Source organism: Mastomys coucha, unplaced genomic scaffold (assembly GCF_008632895.1).
Source record: "Mastomys coucha isolate ucsf_1 unplaced genomic scaffold, UCSF_Mcou_1 pScaffold22, whole genome shotgun sequence".
NCBI lineage: Eukaryota > Metazoa > Chordata > Mammalia > Rodentia > Muridae > Mastomys > Mastomys coucha.
In genome coordinates this window covers 263,343,776-263,361,696 of record NW_022196905.1, presented here as the reverse complement: position 1 = coordinate 263,361,696, position 17,921 = coordinate 263,343,776, and the positions used below count along the sequence as shown (strand labels likewise).

General features: G+C 47.2%; 1 pseudogene; it reads left to right on the top strand.

The window, feature by feature from the left end:
* The first annotated feature begins 4,839 nt into the window (after positions 1-4,839).
* On the top strand, positions 4,840-17,051 carry LOC116067895 (annotated as a pseudogene).
* The last annotated feature ends 870 nt before the right edge of the window (positions 17,052-17,921 follow it).

The following is a 17,921-nucleotide window of genomic DNA, read 5'->3' as shown; positions in this document are numbered from 1 at the left end:
TTTTGAGACAACTGGGATTCACTCTGTGGACTAGGATAGTCTCAAACTCACAGATATCCACCTGCCTCTGCCTCCCGAGTGCTGGGATTGGTGAGCAGACAAAACTCTTAACCACTGAGCCACCCCCAAGAACCATATTTTAATTTTGTGTATACATGTACATAATGTGTGAGCTGGTGCATAATGTGCTCACAAAGACAGAAATTAACTTGGGTATCTTTTTCAGTTGTTCTTCACCTTGATTTTTTTTGTTTGTTTGTTTTTTCATGGCAGGGTTTCTTTGTATAACCCTGGTTGTCCTGGAACTCACTCTGTAGACCAGGCTGGCCTTGAACTCAGAAATCCACCTGCCTCTGCCTCCCAGGTGCTGGGATTAAAGGCGTGCACCACCACTGCCCAACCTTTCTTCCTTCCTTCCTTCCTTCCTTCCTTCCTTTCTTTCTTTCTCTCTTTCTTTCTGTTTTGACAAGATTGGTCACTGGCATCCATGGGCCAGTGAGCTCCAGAGGTCCTCCTGTCTCCACCTCCCCAGTGATGGTGTCATAAGCATGTCATGCCTAGACTTTTTTTTTTAATGTGGGTCGTGAGGATCACACTGAGGTCCTCATGCTTGTGTGGAAGATGATGGAGATACAATCATCTCCTCAGACCATCCATTGCTAAACCATGCCCCAGTCTGGAATCCTTATTCTTTGTGAATCTGGAGATCTAGCTTCAGAAAACATGCGTCTCCTGCTGCATCTTCTGCAATGAGAGGCTTTGGAACCGGATCCCAGGGGAAAGAAAGACATTTCTGTTTTCCAGCTCTTTATGCCCCCAGAGCTTCTCGCTGTTGCACAGAAGCTAACATTACTAATGTCAGAGCATTGGCACAGCCTGGGTTCTGAGTGAGGTTGGCAGAAGGGCTGCAGTAGCGCCTAGGTCTTCATGATGCTCCTTCGTTCTTCTTGTTTGATCTTCACACAACACAGCCTGGCTGGAGACATGGTAAAGGGTGGGCCCCGACCCTGGGTAAGTTCTTGCCAGCCAACGTAAATGTAACTGACAACCAACCTAGACAAGGTGATGGTTTCAATCAAGGGCAGGGACCTGACACAAGTAGGCCAGTCAGAATCCTCTCTCACACAGGGTTAGAAATTGCTGTCCGGGGTGTAGAGAGGGTGCGGAAGAAATCCAGATATGGTGGTGCATGCCTGTAATCCCAACACTTGGATGGCTGTGGGGGGAGGAGTGCCACACATTCTAGCCTGGCCTGAGCTGCAGTGTCAAACCTTGCTGCAAGAGGCAAAGCAGAGGGGTTAGAGTAGTAGTAGCGTAGTTGGAAGTGTGAGCATGGGGATGTACATTCAGATCCCCATTTGTGTAATGAGCAGAGCATGGCAGAGCATGGCAGAGCATGCCTGTGATCTAAGCATTGCAGAAACAGAGATAAGGAGGTTCCTGGGGCTCAGTGGCCAGCCAAGTCTAGCTGAATTGGTGAGAGGATAGAGAAGCCTCGTTTCCCTGCATGTCTCTGAGACCATCAAGGGTCCTCAGGTTCTGTGACACCTCCCCCCGCCCCCGCGCTCATCTATCTTCTGTTGCGTCCACCTTGGCTCTAGCCCTGTCCCTTGCTTGCCTCCTCCGTCCTGCTTGCTTCCCCCTCTCCTCCCTTGTGTTCCTAAAACTACCCAGGGTGAGGTCTTTTGAAGGGATACATGGGGGCACACGTGTCTGTTCAGGCAATCCAGGGGTACCCCGCTTGCTGCCTGGGTCTGAATGTCAGTGTTTCTGCTCAAGGTGTGTCCGTTAGTTTTTGACCTTGACTCTCGCATGGTTTGTCCTGTTCCTTTCCGCACACCTTTCTCCGCCCACAGCTTCCTGGCTCCTCTTTGCGCCCATTTGACCACTCCCGTTAATGGAAAAGTGTTTGCTCTGCTGGGCTTCCGGCTTCCTCTCCCTGACCACACCAGGCGCCAGGCTCCATCATAGACTTGCCTCCACTCAGTGTCCTCTTTGACAGGAAATCAATGAGATCTTAGAATGTATTTGGGAATGTCTGTGGGTCTGTGCACTTTCATTAAAACAAAGAGCGAACCCTGAGATTGCGAGCTGCAGGGGGTGGGTGGGGGTGGGGCTATTCTGGAGGGTGCCAGCTACTTATTCTCTTGTAGGAATAACAGTGATGAGAAGTAACTACTTACCTGGCTGTTGCCTCTACTAGGCTTTACCGCAGGGACAGGTCTCTTATGCCATCTGCCAGAGTGGTAAAAACTATGAAGAATCCACTAGCCAACAGCACATCTCCATGATGAAGAAGTCGCCACACACTCCAGCAGAGAGAGGTCTTCAATGTCAATCACATTTGCCTGATTTCTGCCGAAGGAGCCTCAAAACTTTGCTGAGAACCTGAAGCCAGGTCTGGAGGCAACGTGGAGGTGGGGACCACTGGGACCTCTGGCCCTATTGCTCACTGGCAAGGAACATTTTGGCAGGGTGCTGAGCCTCTAAGAGACTTGGCTTCCTTGGCTATAAAAGGTAGACAATAACAAACAAATATATCAAGAACTGGGACATTTGGGCAACATGATTTAAGAACTGGAGGCCTGAGTGTGCTGTAGAGGCAAGGAAGTGCCTCTTAGCTCTCCACCCCAAGTCCATCACCTGTGTGGTGGGAACTGTCAAATGCCTGAGTGCCAACAGATAGTCATGAATCAAGTATGGCATGTAGACTTTCGACAGGAGCGTCAGTTGCAATCCAGTTCAGGGAGAAGTGAACCATCCATCCTGAATACGAACAGAAGGCTAGCCAGCTGGCAGGCCAGACATGTAAGAAGTGGAAAAAAGACAGTTTCAGCTCAGGAAATGCTCAGTGTTTCCGGCAGGTGTCCTGACATGAGACAAAACCAGCATAAGCGATGGACTCATGAGAACAGGGATCAAGATTGTATCAGTAGTGCTGCACTTTGTTTATTTTGGGTGCATGGGAGGGGCGCACGTGAGTGATATCACGTATGTAGAGGCTACACAGAGACTTCAAGAATTGTCTCTTTTACCATATGGGTCCCAGGGATTAAGCTTTAGGCCTTAACTGTGGCTGTAGGCTTCCCCCTCCTGAACCATTTGGCCAAATCACTGGCCCTGGGGGAAGATTTAAAAGGAAAGAAACATGACCAGTGTGTAGCAGATCCCTATAATCCCAGCACTTGGAAAGTAGAGACAGGGTTCCAAGGAGTTCAAGGTCATCCTTAGCTACAAATCGAGTTCTAAGCCAGTTTGGGCTATAAAAAAAAGATCCTTTCTCAAAATTAAGTAATTAATTTAAAAATAAATAAAAACACAACCACAAAGAAGAGAGCCCTTTAAGCGCACCATCTATAGATTAGGAGCTGCACACGTGGATTTATAAAGCATTTGGTGGAAGGATGCTACATAAAGAAATTATGACCAACTAATACTTGCTCATATTTTATACACATGGGACAGGGCAATGATTTTAAATGTTAAAAGAATCTCAATAATTTTAAAGTCCCGATAATTTCTCTTTACCCTCCATCCACTTACGTTCAGTGCCTGTTACAAGGAAATTATTCTCCATGGAACCAGGGAGAGAGAAGGAAGGTTTTCTGACTTCCTAGTCTATGGTTGTAGACAATACGTTAGGACAAATACTCTTCCTAAAACCTGAAGTTTGATTAAATAAACATTCAGGGTTTAAAATAACTCAGTACATGCAACCTACATCAAGAACAATAGCTTGGAGATAGTGAGATCAGAGTCTGTTTTTCATACACAACAACAACAAAGCAAAGCCCAATCAAAGGACACAGGCAGGAGGTGAGAGCTAGGCAGGGAGACATGGGTGTGTCACCAGGACAGAGTCCTCACACGGTCCCTTGAAGGGGCACCAGTGGAAGCTCCTTTAAAGTTCAGTTAGTCTCTCTCTTCAGAAGCCAATGAGCAGAGACAGAACTGAATCTCACTCAGCTTTACTCAGAGTGCTGAGAAACAAATCAATGTTTTCTCAATCTGAGAAAACAAAGATGATTCATATTCTGTCCTAAATCTCACCTCCAGACAGCAGATTATATAAGGAGAGGAGGATGTTGGAGACAAATGTGTCAATCACTGCAGAGCTCAGCCTTGACCCTTTGGTCAGCCATGTTTCTGAGAGGAGCCCGTGCTCCTCTCGTTGTCTCTCCCTCTTCTCTTATCCTGTGGGTGTTTGAGTGCAGGCGCTACTTCTTAAAATGCAGGGTCAAGTTAGTTTCTGCTGCTCCCCGCTTTGTACTCTTCCAGGAGCATCTGAGCTGAGAGGTTAGCTTAGGACACACTAAACATTAATGATGTTGTGCACTGGATCGCTCTTACAGTGTAAAGTTTCTCTCTTTATTATACAGAATATGAAAATACCCCTGCCTCTCATGTCCCCTGCCCACTCCACAGAGACTGGAAGGCTCTGTTCCATGTCAAAGTGGAGCCCCTGGAATCATAAGCTCTATCAGGGACCCAGACTGGCTCTGGAGCCTTGGGACTGAACTGCTGTGAACTAGCCCCAGGCAGGTTGGCTTAGTTGTCCAGCTGGGTCCACATGCTCCCTACACATACCCCAGAAAACCTGGAATGTCTTTTGTGTGGCTCAGACAGAGCCCAGGAAGTTGACAAGCCAAAACGTGGCTTTCTGCTTGGAATCTGTGAGAATCACATGACCAGAAGCCAAGCTAGAAAGCAGCAGTCTCAGCTGACACCTGTACATGAAGGTGACAGTGGCAGGGGCTGAGAGCTCGGCCCACCCACAGAGACACATAGGGTCACAAAGGAAAACCTACTGATAGGAAACCTGCCCTGGAAGGAAGGGGGATGGGAAGATTCGCCTTGGTTGACCACGATGAGTGGATGGCAGCTGGTAAGAAATAAATTCACTGGAGAAGTGAAGAGAAAGGCTAAGTACTTCCTTCACAAGCATAAGGATTAGATTCCTGGTACCCAGGGAGAATCGTCATATGTTTATAATCCAAGTGCTGGGGAGGCAGGGGCAGGGGGAAAGGGGAGGGGCAGGGGCAGAGAGGCAGAGAGGCAGAGACACAGAGGCAGAGAAGCAGAGACAGAGGAGGCAGATGCAGAGGAAGCAGAGGCAGGTGTATCCCTGGGGCTTGCTGTCCAGCCAATCCAAACAAGTCACTGAGAGACCTTGTCTCAAAACATAAGGTGGGCTGCTCTTCCAGAGGTCCTAAGTTCCATTCCCATCAACTACATGGTAGCTCACAACCATCTGTAATGGGATTGGATGTCCTTTTCTGGTGTGTCTGAAGAAAGCGACAGTGTACTCACATACATAAAATAAATAAATAAATCTTCAAAAAAAAATTAAGGTAGAGAGAGGTGGAAGGTACTTAACATGACACCTGGCCCCCACACATGCACCTGTGCACATACTTGCACACACAGTTTTCCTTCCCTAGTTGTGTGGTGTGAGGTTCATGTCTGACCTAGAGCTTCCACAACTTAATTATCCTAACCACACAGTGGATTTTGATCATTTCACTTCACAGACAGGAGCGGGAGGGGAGGAGTGCAGTCCATGTCTGCTCATCTATGAGCGACCCTGAGTGCAGGCAGTGTGACCTATACCTCTGATTTCACACCACTCTGTCTCTGGAATTGTGTGTAGACTGCCTATATGCGTGTTTGTGATGGAGGCAGAAACAATTCCGGTCTTCATAGAACTCTCCGATGAGGAGGAGGAGGAGGAGGCTGGGGATGGAGTTCAATAGACAGGGCACTCTCCTAGCATGGAGGACGCCTCGGGGATTGAACCACTGCACTGCATAAACCAGACTTGGTGGTGCACACCTCTAGTCCCAATGCTCTAGGAAGCGGAGACAGGATTGGGAGTTCACGGTTATTGTCAGTTGCATAGTGAGTTCAAGACCTGCCTGGGCTATAATAGCTCTGCTTCAAAAGTTATAATGAAAGAACAGTTTCATGTGGAAGGGAAATGTTCCTTAAAAGGTGCAGATAAGTAAAGCAAACCCAAGAGGAGAAGGAGAGCCCAGATAGTCTTTATCTATTGAAAGAAATAAGTCAGAGTAAAATATAGACTCTGCGGTCCATCTGTCCGCAGTCTGGCAAGGGCTGCCAAAACTTTAAACATGATACCAACTTTATATAAATTTGTACCAGACATGAGGGCACAACTTTCCAATTCAGTTTTGTTTTGAGGTTTTATTTTTCATTATGTGTCTACATGTGAGTACACACATGAGTTCGGGTGTCCATGGAAGCCTGGAGCTAGAGTTACAGGCAGTTGTAGGTCACCAGCTGTGGGCTCTAGGAACTGAACTCAGGTCCTCCACGATAGTGACGTGCTCCATTAGTCACTGAGTCATCTGTCCAGTCTCCAGCTCAGCTTTTGTTTTGTTGAGACAGGGTCCTGGCTGGCTTAGAACTCACAGAGATCTCCGTGTTTCTACCTCCCAAGTGCTGAGACTAACGGGGTGAGCCATCAAGCATGGCCCAGCTCAGGTTTATAAGACCAGTGTCTTGTTTACTATTGCTGTGATGAAACACCATGACCAAAAGCTACTTGGGGAGGAAAGGGCTTACCTGGGTTGTGCTTCTACATCCGGCTTTTGTTTTACAAAAAAGAAGTAAAAAGGTAGTCATGTCAGTAGATGAAATCGTATTTGGCAAGACCTAAGAGCCACAGGAGATTAAGATCCTCTTGACTAACCAAGAGTAGAAGAGAGTGCCTTCAATCTAATATTATCCATTCCGTGGAACAAGAAAGCAAATGAGTTACCATGAAAAACTGAATGCTTACCCCAGGGTGAGTTCTGGGGAGGGGGAGGTCAGAGGACAATGTCAGGAATCTGCTCTCTTCTCCCATCTTCTGATTCCTGGGGGATCAAATGCAGGTCATCAAACTGGAAGCAAGTAACCTATTTATTTGTTTGTTTGTTTGGTTGGTTGGTTGGTTTTTTGAGACAGAGTTTCTCTGTGTAGCTCTGTCTGTCCCAGACCTAGCTTTGTAGACCAGGCTGGCCTGGAACTCACAAAGATGCACTTGCCTCTCCCTCCCAAGTGCTGGAATTAAAGGCATGCTCCACCACCACCACCACCACCACCACCACCCACCTTCCAGCACAAGTACCCTGATATGATGGACACCATTGAGGGTTTTTGGTTTTTTAAATAAGGAGTAAAGGCAATTCAATGGGGAAATAATGCTCTTGATTCATTAAGTTGGAACAACAAATGCTCATGTATATAAATTAGGTCTTTACCATGCCCTTGTGTTGTACAACTGAATTGGCTTTACATTGCTCATCAGTCTAAAAGTAAGTTATTATGCTAGAATGATTAGAGGAAAAAAGCTTTGAGATTTTTCACAGAGAAGAAGACAGAGCTTGCATGGCTATGTAAGAAATAATACCCACAACTGCCTTCATCACAGTTTAGAATTTCCTGGTTTTCAAAAAGCTCTGGCTTGGTTTTACTGGTGTTTGTTTGTTTAATGAAGAAATGCTAGGTGTGGTGGTGCACATTTATATCAGCACTTGGGAGACAGAGGCAGGAGGATGAGGAGTTCAAGGCCAGCCTGAGCTACACAGCAAGATCTGGTCTGCAAAATTCAAGGCCTGGGGATGTCACCCAGCAGTAGAACATCTGCCTAGCATGGGGGCTCCACCCTCTACTACCACAAACTAAGCAAACAGAACACACTATGAAATAGTAAAAACAGTTACATACCCAGCCCTGGGATTGAGCTCATCTAGAAGGTAGGGGCTTGGCTCTTTGGCCTGCCACAATAACTGACTAACTCTTTCTTTAAACATTAGGTGTCAAATAACTACACATTTAAATTGTCACTCTTTTGAAAAGGATAAAATTATTTAATTTGGCATCATCTTGGAGAAACCTTGTTGTCATAGGGTCTCGTGGCTTTGTGCTATATGTTGGCACAGGATGAGGAGGCACCAGGCCAGCGTTGTTTGAAAGCTACCCCGTGCCAGACACATGCTAGACATCTCACACATATGGAGCATCAGAGGCAGCTGATCCACAGGATGTGGGAGGAGCAGAGCCAGCCGGATGGTGACAGATCCAATGCATAGAGCTGTGGGGAGGGTCAGAATGCAAAGCCCAGTACCTCTGGATTCTTGTCCCAGACACAACAAAGGAAAGAGACACAGAAATATGGATGACAGCCGTGAGGCCAGGAGTGGTCCCTACTGGAGGGTGAACATCCAGCTTTCCGCCTTCCCACTCTTAATCCAAATCTGGTGCACAGAATAAGACAGTCTCTTGTGCATGTGAGGAGGAGCACAGGGACCATTTCCTGGCAGGGCCACACCTACCTAGAGAGGTCTCTGGGGACAAAATTACTGTCCTAGGTCCCCAGGGATGATCAGCATATCTTTGAAAACAATTATTGCATTTATGTTGTATGAGCATTTGTGTTGTGTGTGTGTGTATGTGTGTGTGTGTGTACATGTGTGGAAGTCAGAAGACAACTTCAGGGAATCAGTTTTCTCCTTCCGTCGTGTGACTCCTAGGGATCCAAATCAGGTTGTTGGTAGCCAGCACCAATATATGCTGACCCATCCCATCAGCCCCAAGTAATATTTTATTTTATATCTTTTGTTTTTTTTACAGTCCAGTCATTACCCCCTCCCAGCCTGCCCTTCCATAGTTCCTTATCCCATTCTTCTTCCTCCCTGTCTTCAAGAGGATGTCCTCACCTCCATCCCCACCCTACCCCCATCCCTCACCAAGCCTCCCCACTCCTAGTAATCTTAAATTATTTTTTATAAACTGACAAATGGTATGTATTTATGACATGGGACCTGATATTTTAGTATACATTGTCCCTCATTTAACAGGGTATATCTAGACCTACAGTAGGCCCCTGAAACAGTGCAGTGGTGAGCCCTGCACAAAGTGGATTTTCCTAGACAGCACAAAATTGCCCCAGAGCTGGGTCTATACTGAACACAGACTCTTTTCTTGTTATACTTGCCAGGAGCCATGGGTCCTCAGTCCTTCCTGATTCCACACACTCGTGCGTGTGTACACACACACACACACACACACACACACACACACACACACACATTTCCTCATCATGTCCAGCCTCACTGGCTACCTTGCTACTCCAGGAACATCCAAGCACTTTCCCAATACCTACTCTGACCCTTGCGGTTCCTTGGCTCCACAATCCCGAGTTCATACAGCCTCTCACACTGTCCTGTGTGTGGACCTGCGGGCTTGTGGACAGCAGCCGGCTCTGAGCACTTCTGACCTTTGTTCCCATGCTTCACACTGCAATGACTAACCTGCTCTGTCATCTTGACTGGATTTAGGAACACCTAGAAGATACACATCTAGGTATGTGTAAGAGCGAGTGTCCACAGAGGTCTAACTGAGGAGGGACGACCAACTGCTAAAGGTTTCAGTTCCAGACTAAATAATAAACAGTGAGCTGAGCACCAGCATTCATGTCTCTCTGCTTCCTGCCCATGGATGTCATGTGACCAGATGCTTCTTGCTTGTGGATGCCATGTGACCTGCTGCCTCAACTGTCTCATGTTGTGGTTTGCCATGCCTCATGCACCATGGGGCCGAGTAAAGGGCTCATTCCCTTCCTCCTTTGGCTGTTCTCACATTATCTGTCTCAATAAGAAGAAAAACAGTTGGGGGGGGGGGGTTGGAGAGATGGCTCAGCAGTTAAGAGCACCAACTGCTCTTCCAGAGGTCCTGAGTTTAATTCCCAGCAACCACATGGTGGCTTACAGCCATCTGTAATGGAGTCTGTTGTCCTCTTCTGGTGTGTGTCTAAAGACAGCTACAGCTACTACAGTGTACTCATAAAGTAGATAAGTCTAAACAGAAGGAGGAGGAGGAGAAGGAAGGGGAGGAGGAGAAGGAGGAGAAGGAGGAGGAGGAGGAGGAGGAGGAGGAGGAGAAGAAGAAGAAGAAGAAGAAGAAGAAGAAGAAGAAGAAGAAGAAGAAGAAGAAGAAGAAGAAGAAGAAGAAGAAGAAGAAGAAGAAGAAGAGCAGCAAATGCTTTTTTTCCTTAGGGACTTTTCATAACCCACTGTTCTGGCTTTCCAGTGCTTGGAGAGTAGAGGCTATGTTGTTCTGTGGTTTCAGGCCATGTGTGGACAGGAGCGGGTCCTTGGCACCAAGACTAAGTAAACGTGGGCATTCTTATGGATAAGTCAGGAGAAGGCTCTGCCCTCAGGTCTGGCTTGGGACTGGAACACTGGTCCCTGTGGTTTAACTCATAGGACAGATGAAGGTGGGCTTAGGAAGCTGCTAAGGCTAGTAATGGCTAAGCCTTCCAGGGGTGCAGAACATCCCCCTGCATCATGACCAGCCAAAGGGAGACTCTTCAAGCCAACACCCAGGCAGATATGGGAGCTTGGTCTTTCAGAGCCCCACCTTTAAGTTCACCCCCAAGTTGGCCTGTATTGTCTTTTAAATACTTTAGAACATTCCACCCAACTTTTTCCTTGGTCTTCAATGACAAAGTTATTAGGATCTCTTTCCCTATAGGGTTGCATTCAGTGTCCCTGTTCAAGGCTGTTTAAGCAAAGTCAGAACCAGCCACATTTCATCACTGATGTGAGTCTATGTGAGCTTCGGTGAGGGCTTCTGGCCTTGGCCTTGGGTGGAGTACACTGGCCAAACATCAGCTCCTGGAGCCCTGGGTGAGTCTGTATAAGAAGTGTGGCTTCAGAGCTGCTCAGTGCAGCTCCCTCCCTGCCTCAGTGAAGGACCAAGTTAAGATTCTGTTTGCTCAAAGAAAATACACACTCTATGCAAAAACACCAATGGTCCCTTAAAAACTTGGTTAAAGCCAATAAACAAATTAACGGAAGATGCAAGATATAAAAGTAACACATAACAGCCAGTTACATTTCTTTTTTAAAAGCTATTTTTGCGCAGGGCAGTGATGGTGCACGCCTTTAATCCCAGCACTTGGGAGGCAGAGGCAGTCCGATTTCTGAGTTCAAGGCCAGCCTGGTCTACAGAGTGAGTTCCAGGACAGCCAGGGCTATACAGAGAAACCCTGTCTCAAAAAAACAAAACAAAACAAAAACAAAAAAAAACAAAACAAAATAAAAGCTGTTTTTGCATTTATTTATTTATTTAAGTGGCTCTTCAGAATGTGTGTGTGTTCATGTGTGTGTTTGTGTGTGTGTGTGAGAGAGAGAGTGTGTGCTCATGTGTGTCTTCAGTGTCCCTGGAGGCCAGAAGAGGGTGGAACTAGAGTTACATATGGTTGTGAGCTGCCCACTTCAGTACTGGGAAGCAAACTCAGTCCTCAGTAGAGCTGAAAGCACTCTTAGGCATGGAGTCATCTCTCCAGGCTCCCTCTGCCCGGCAGCATGTTTTACATAAATAGAAATAATCTAAAATTCATATGAAATCTCAAGAAGTTTTGAGCAGTCAAAACAACCTTGGAAAAGAACAGCTTGATGTCTTACATTTTCTAACTTCGAAACTTCCTACACAGCTACATAAGTCAAAACAAAGTAATGTTGGCAAAAAGACAGAACAAAAAGATGGGCACCAGGAAATGGGCAGGAGAGCCTCCGCCAACCACACAGATCACACAGACCGAAAGGCTCCCGTGAGGCTTGGGGATCCAGTGTGGAGCTGGAGCAGTGCCCTGTGTGAGCTCAGCTGTGTTTCCTACACTGTTTTGTGCTGCCCCCTGTTCTTGTCACAATCCTTTTACTGCTTGTACATGAAGTAATGCACAAAGCCTCAGCAAGTTAGCTGTGAGCCAGGCGCCTCAGGAGGCACCCTGTAATCTCAGGCAAGCCCCCATCTGTGGTCTAGTGATGGAAACCTTCAGGGCCACATCACCTGAGAGCAAGTGTACAAGCAAAGACAAAGGAGAAGCAGACGGAGAGGAAGTGTATAAGGGGGTGGGGGGAGCAGAGACAGACAGACACACAGAGGCCATGAGACAGACACACAAAAAGAGGGAGAGAGTGAAGAATAGACAGAGGCAAAGAGAAAGAAATAGAGACAAGAAGACAAATGCAAAGACAGAAATAGAGACACACACTGAAGAGAGACAGAAACCAAGAGAGAACTAGAAGGAGACGAGGTGTGGCTAGCATTAGATGTTTCTCTAGTTTGCAAAGGGCCTGAGTTCCACTCCCAAAAACATAAAAACAGAAAGAAACACACAGAGAAAGAGACAAAGAGAGAGAAAGATTGAGATAAAGATAAAGACAGAAATAGACAAAGAGATAAATACACAGATAGGCAGAAACAGTCAGAGACAGCAGGCCAAGCCAAGGAGGGTGATGGGGCCATCCTGAGAAGTCTGGGTGATTTCGCTGAGCTACCTCATCAACACAAAAGGACCAAGTCTGGATTGAGAGCAGCAGCCTCCAAGAGTAGAAAGCTGCTGACTGGGGAATGACCTCATTGAGAAGCTGCTGTCTGAGGCAGGCTTCTATTTATAGTTGAGCCTGAACCTTCCTGACAGGGAGACAAATTGCAGCCTCTGTGTCACCAGGGAAGCTAAGCATGCTTCCCAAGTCAGGGGCTAGAGATGCGGCCAAGCTCTCTTTGATTGGCAAGCCACTCCTTTTCTCTGCCAGAGATGGTACTCAGGGGATGTAGTCGTTACATGCAGATGAGAGACAACAGAACCCTCTGCATACCGTCTTAGCTAAACACTCGCGCGTGCGCGCGTGCACACACACACACACACACACATGTGAGCTCCTGTGTCGGGCTGTGTCTTCTCTTTTATGGCTCACTTTCAACAACCTCCTATCTTCATTTAAACCAACCAAAACCATATCCATAGGAAAAGAGAAATTCTGAAGAGCCACTTGCAAAGATCAAAATAAAAGACTGAGTCTGGAAGACGGTGTAGCCTCTGAGGGCTCCTGCAGGAAGCTTAATGACCTAAGTTTAATTCTAGTACCAACAAGATTGAAGAAGAGAACTGGCTCCCTAAGTTGTCCTCTCACCTTACCACCAGCATGAACAACCTGGTAAACACATGTTTACATAGCTGTGCACACACAAGGGCACACAGTTATGCACATATATACACAGAAGCATACATGTACATCAATGTATGTGTATGCACTTATACACCCACATAGCACATAAACATACATATACATGTATTCTTACATATGTGCAAGCAAAGCTCTCATGCAAGAACATATGTGCACATAAACACACATATGTGCACACATGAGCACTTGCACAAACACATGTGTACACACATGTATACATATGCTGCTACATACCATCACATGCATGTTTACATATGTTCACATGCATACTCCTCCATACTCACGTACATTCACACACATGCACACACCTAGTCCAGCACATCGAGCAGCACACACACACACACACACACACACACACACACCACCGGATTGTTTCTACTGCCTTCCTAAAGAAATCTCAGTTTTTAAGTTTTAAAGGTCTGATATTCTCATCTGGGCATCCATCAATATGCTACAGAATGCTACCCAGTTTCAGGCCAGCATGGTGCCAGCCAGTCAGGCCCTTTCCTCCCTGCCCAGCATCTCATGGGACCTCAGGATCCAAAGGGTTCTGCCAAAGGGTCATCATTGCGGAGGAAGGAGCAGTGAGCAGGGAGTGGCTGAGCCTGTCCTGGAAGAGCACCCAGGAGATGGCAGCAGGTTCTGGTGAGTGGAGAGGAGCTTGTCCCTTCTTTTATTCTTTGTGTCTTCTGTGAAGGTGTTCTTGGAGGATGGCTCTCCAGTATGAACTACCATTTTCCCTAGATCTGGGAGTCAGATGACCCAGTTGGGGACAGGAGTATGGAAAATCATGTGATGCTTTTAGCAACTTTATTTCTGTAGCAGTCCACTCTGAGATGAGGGAAAACCAGTGAGAAGTGAACCTGTGTTTAGCTACAGCAAAGCGGTGTCCTTCAAAATTGTCACAGGCTGGGGGTGTGGCTCACAGGAAGCATGCCTGTCCGTATATTTGGAACCTTGATTTTGATCTCTAGAACTGCCCAAAACTAAACTGCAGGCCTAGGAGGTGGCTCAGTTGGTAAAGAGCTTGGGTGAGTGCAATGAGTGCAGAAGAACCTGAGATCAGCCCCTAGTGCTGATGTAAAAAGCTGGGCATGATGAGGTACGCTTGTAATCCCAGCACTGGGGAGAGATCATCCAGGCAGACAGGAGGGTCCATGAGACTCACAGGCCATCCAGCCTAGTGGAATTGGCAAGTCTCAGGTCCCAGCAAAAGACCCCATGTGAACAGCTTGTGAGAGAGATGGCATGAGTTTGATTTTGACTTCCATATACATGTGCATGCTCACACACACACACATACACACACACACACACAAACACAAGCATGCACAAAGAAAATAAGTTAACAAAAAGATATTAGTTGCTTTTCTATGCTGTTACTTTTTTTGCTATAAAGAGACACTGTGGGGGGCTGGAGAGATGGCTCAGCGGTTAAGAGCACTGACTGCTCTTCCGAAGGTCCTGAGTTCAAATCCCAGCAACCACATGGTGGCTCACAACCATCCAAAATGAGATCTGATACCCTCTTCTGGAGTGTCTGAAGACAGCTACAGTGTACTTACAAATAATAAATAAATAAATAAATCTTTAAAAAAAAAAAAAAAAAAAAAAAAGAGACACTGTGACCAAGGTCCCTTTGTATATGCCCTCAGCCCTTGAAACTTTCCACAAAAGAAAACAAACAAACAAACAAACAATCTCATCATAGGCTGGAGAGATGTCTCAGTGGTTAAGAGCACTGACTGTTCTTCCAAAGGTCCTGAGTTCAATTCCCAGGAACACATGATAGCTCACAACCATCTATACTGGGATCTGATGTCCTCTTCTGGTGTGTCTGAATACAGCTATAGTGTACTCATATACATAAAATAAAAAAATCTCATTTTAAAAAAATCTCATCATGGAGGTTGTATTGTGAGACAGTGTGCCAGGCAGTATTCTCTTTGTCCACATGCTCTTACTTGCATATGTTCATTGCAGTGAGTCACTGGTCTGCTTCAAGGTCTCTGGCTTTTGCTAGACTGCCAATACTGGATCCTCACCACAACTTCTCTTAGATATCTTGTTATTGTCCTGTGTCATGGAGATCCTGCAGCTTTGGGTTTGCAGGACTGGCCCCTTCATGTGCTCCAGCAATTCATCAAGGAGGTAGACATTGGGGGTGGGCCAACTCAAAGCCCTGGATCTGGGCCTAGGGTCAGCCAATCAGCTTTCCCACATCCACACAACCATGGAGAGATCTCCACCATTGCCCTGGCTAGCTCACCCAGTGCTCCAGCCTGCAAGGGACAGGGCCAGCTCACACATGCCTTTGCAACCAGGGCAGGCTTTGCTGAGCTACCTAGGTAATGTGGCAGGCCTGTTCTCTCAAGTGTTGCAGCCAGTGATGAGAAGGGCCGTGTCTTAGTCAGGGTTTCTATTCCTGCACAAACATCATGACCAAGAAGCAAGTTGGGGAGGAAAGGGTTTATTGAGCTTACCCTTCCACATTGCTGTTTATCACCAGAGGAAGTCAGGATTGGAACTCAAGCAGGTCAGGAAGCAGGAGCTGATGCAGAAGCCATGGAGAGATGTTTCTTACTGGCTTGCTTCCCCTGGCTTGGTCAGCCTGTTCTCTTATAGAACCCAAGACTTCCAGACCAGGGATGGCACCACCCACAAGGGGCCCGACCCCCTTGATCACTAATTGAGAAAATGCCCCACAGCTGGTTCTCATGGAGGCACTTCCCCAACTGAAGCTCCCTTCTCTGTGATAACTCCAGCCTGTGTCAAGTTGACACACAAAACCAGCCAGTACAGGCTGGCTCTCCTGCTCTCACAACTCTGGGGTCATCTCTCCTGCCTGCTGCAGGCAATGAAGGGGTGAGGGCATCTCTCCTTTTGCTCTCACCACTACTACACTGCAGATGAGGGGTGGGACCATCTCTCCCATGCTCCCTCAGCGCTAGCACACCCTCAACTTCAGCACCAGGACCAGGTCTACTGCGCTGCCCAGATATAGGACAGAGCTTGTTCTTCAGAATGCTAGAGCTGGTGAGAGGAGGGGCCAGCTATGCCTTTGGACATCAACATGGTCCCAGGCAATAACCCAGGCCCGGGACATCTGCATGGCCTTAGGTGGTAATATGAGCTTGGACATCAACACAAACCTCTGCTGCTGCATGGCCACAGACCCAGACATGGCCCTCAGCCGCAGCAGCACAGCACAGGCTGGGACTTCACCATGGCTCTGGGTGGCAAGGCCAGCTATTCACCACTTCAGGTTACTCCTCTCAACTCCCCAGTCTGCCTCTCCTCATAGTGCTCAAACCATTCTGCTTCTCTTCGCTTCTCTTCCTCTCCCATCTCTCTACTGCACAGTGGCTCTTGCTGTGGGTGGACCACGTTGGGGGCAGGCCTCTGGGTATCTTCCCGGTGTGGACTTCTGAAGCCTCCAAGCCCACTCCCAGTGACACACCTCCTTCAACAAAGCGACACCTTCTAACCCTTCCCAACTGGGGACCAAGTAGTATTTGAACACATGAGCGTATGGGGGCCACTCTCATTCAAACCACCACAGCGACACTGTCCAGAAGTTGTTCTATAGGAGGATTTACTTGGGGCCTTTCTCTTTCTTTTCTAGTCCCAGGTGCTACACGAGCCACGGGTTACCATGCAGACAGGGCCAAGTCCAAGAACTACACCACATACAACCAGTCCCGCAAATGGCACAGAAATGGCATCAAGAAACCCCGGTCACAAAGATATGAATCTCTTAAGGGAGTAGACCCCAAGTTCCTGAGGAACATGCACTTTGCCAAGAAGCACAGCAAAAAAGGTCTAAAGAAGATGCAGGCCAACAATGCAAAGGCAGTGAGTGCACACGTAGAGGCCATCAAGGCCCTTGTGAAGCCTCAGGCCATCAAGCCCAAGATGTCAAAGGGTCCCAGCCGCAACCTCAGCCATTTGGCATTCAGTGCTCACCCCAAGCTTGGGAAATGGATTCAAAGCTACATGACCAAGGGTTGAAGGCTCTGCCAACCAAAGTCCAAGGTTCAAACCAAGGCAGAGACCAAAGCTTCAGACAAGGCCCAGGCTCCCAAAGGTGCCCAGGCCCCTGTGAAGGCCCCATAGAAAAGGGTCCTGCCAATGTGAAGACAGATGGATGGCTGTGACACACCTACCCACACACTGTTTGCAGATGACCAGTGTCCTATGCTGTTTTTACAAATAAACTTGAGGCAAGGAAAAAAAAAAAGGATTTACTTAGGGCCTTTGTCTGGGAGGTCACCAGATATCTGGCCACACCTACATGTTCATCCATACCATGTGACTTAAAACGTACCTCCCCACAGGGAACCTGGGGCATTTTGTGCGCTAAGCAAGTTCTCCACCACCAAGCCCCACGAAGGCTCTTTATCCTTTAAGAATCACATTGAGCCGGGCAGTGGTGGCACATGCCTTTAATCCCAGCACTTGGGAGGCAGAGGCAGGAAGATTTCTGAGTTCCAGGCCAGTCAGATCTATAGAGTGAGTTCCAGAACAGCCAGGGCTATACTGAGAAACCCTATCTCAAAAAACCAAAAAATAAAAAATAAAAAAATAAAAAGAATCACATTGAAAGAAAAAAAGAAAAAAAAAAGAACTCCCTTTTGGGTCCAGAGAGATCCTCAGTGATTAAGAGGGGTTTCTGCTCTTGTAGAGGCCCTGAGTTTGGTTGCCAGCACCCATGTTGGGTGGCCCTAACAGTCTGTAACTCCAGTTCTGGGGAATCAATGGAGATAATTATCCTCCTGGTCATTCTCAAATGCTACAGGTGATGATTTTCAGAACTGCAAATTAAGCATTTCCAACATCGTTTTACATTTGGAGGAAGCAGGGCATATAACAATGAAAGCA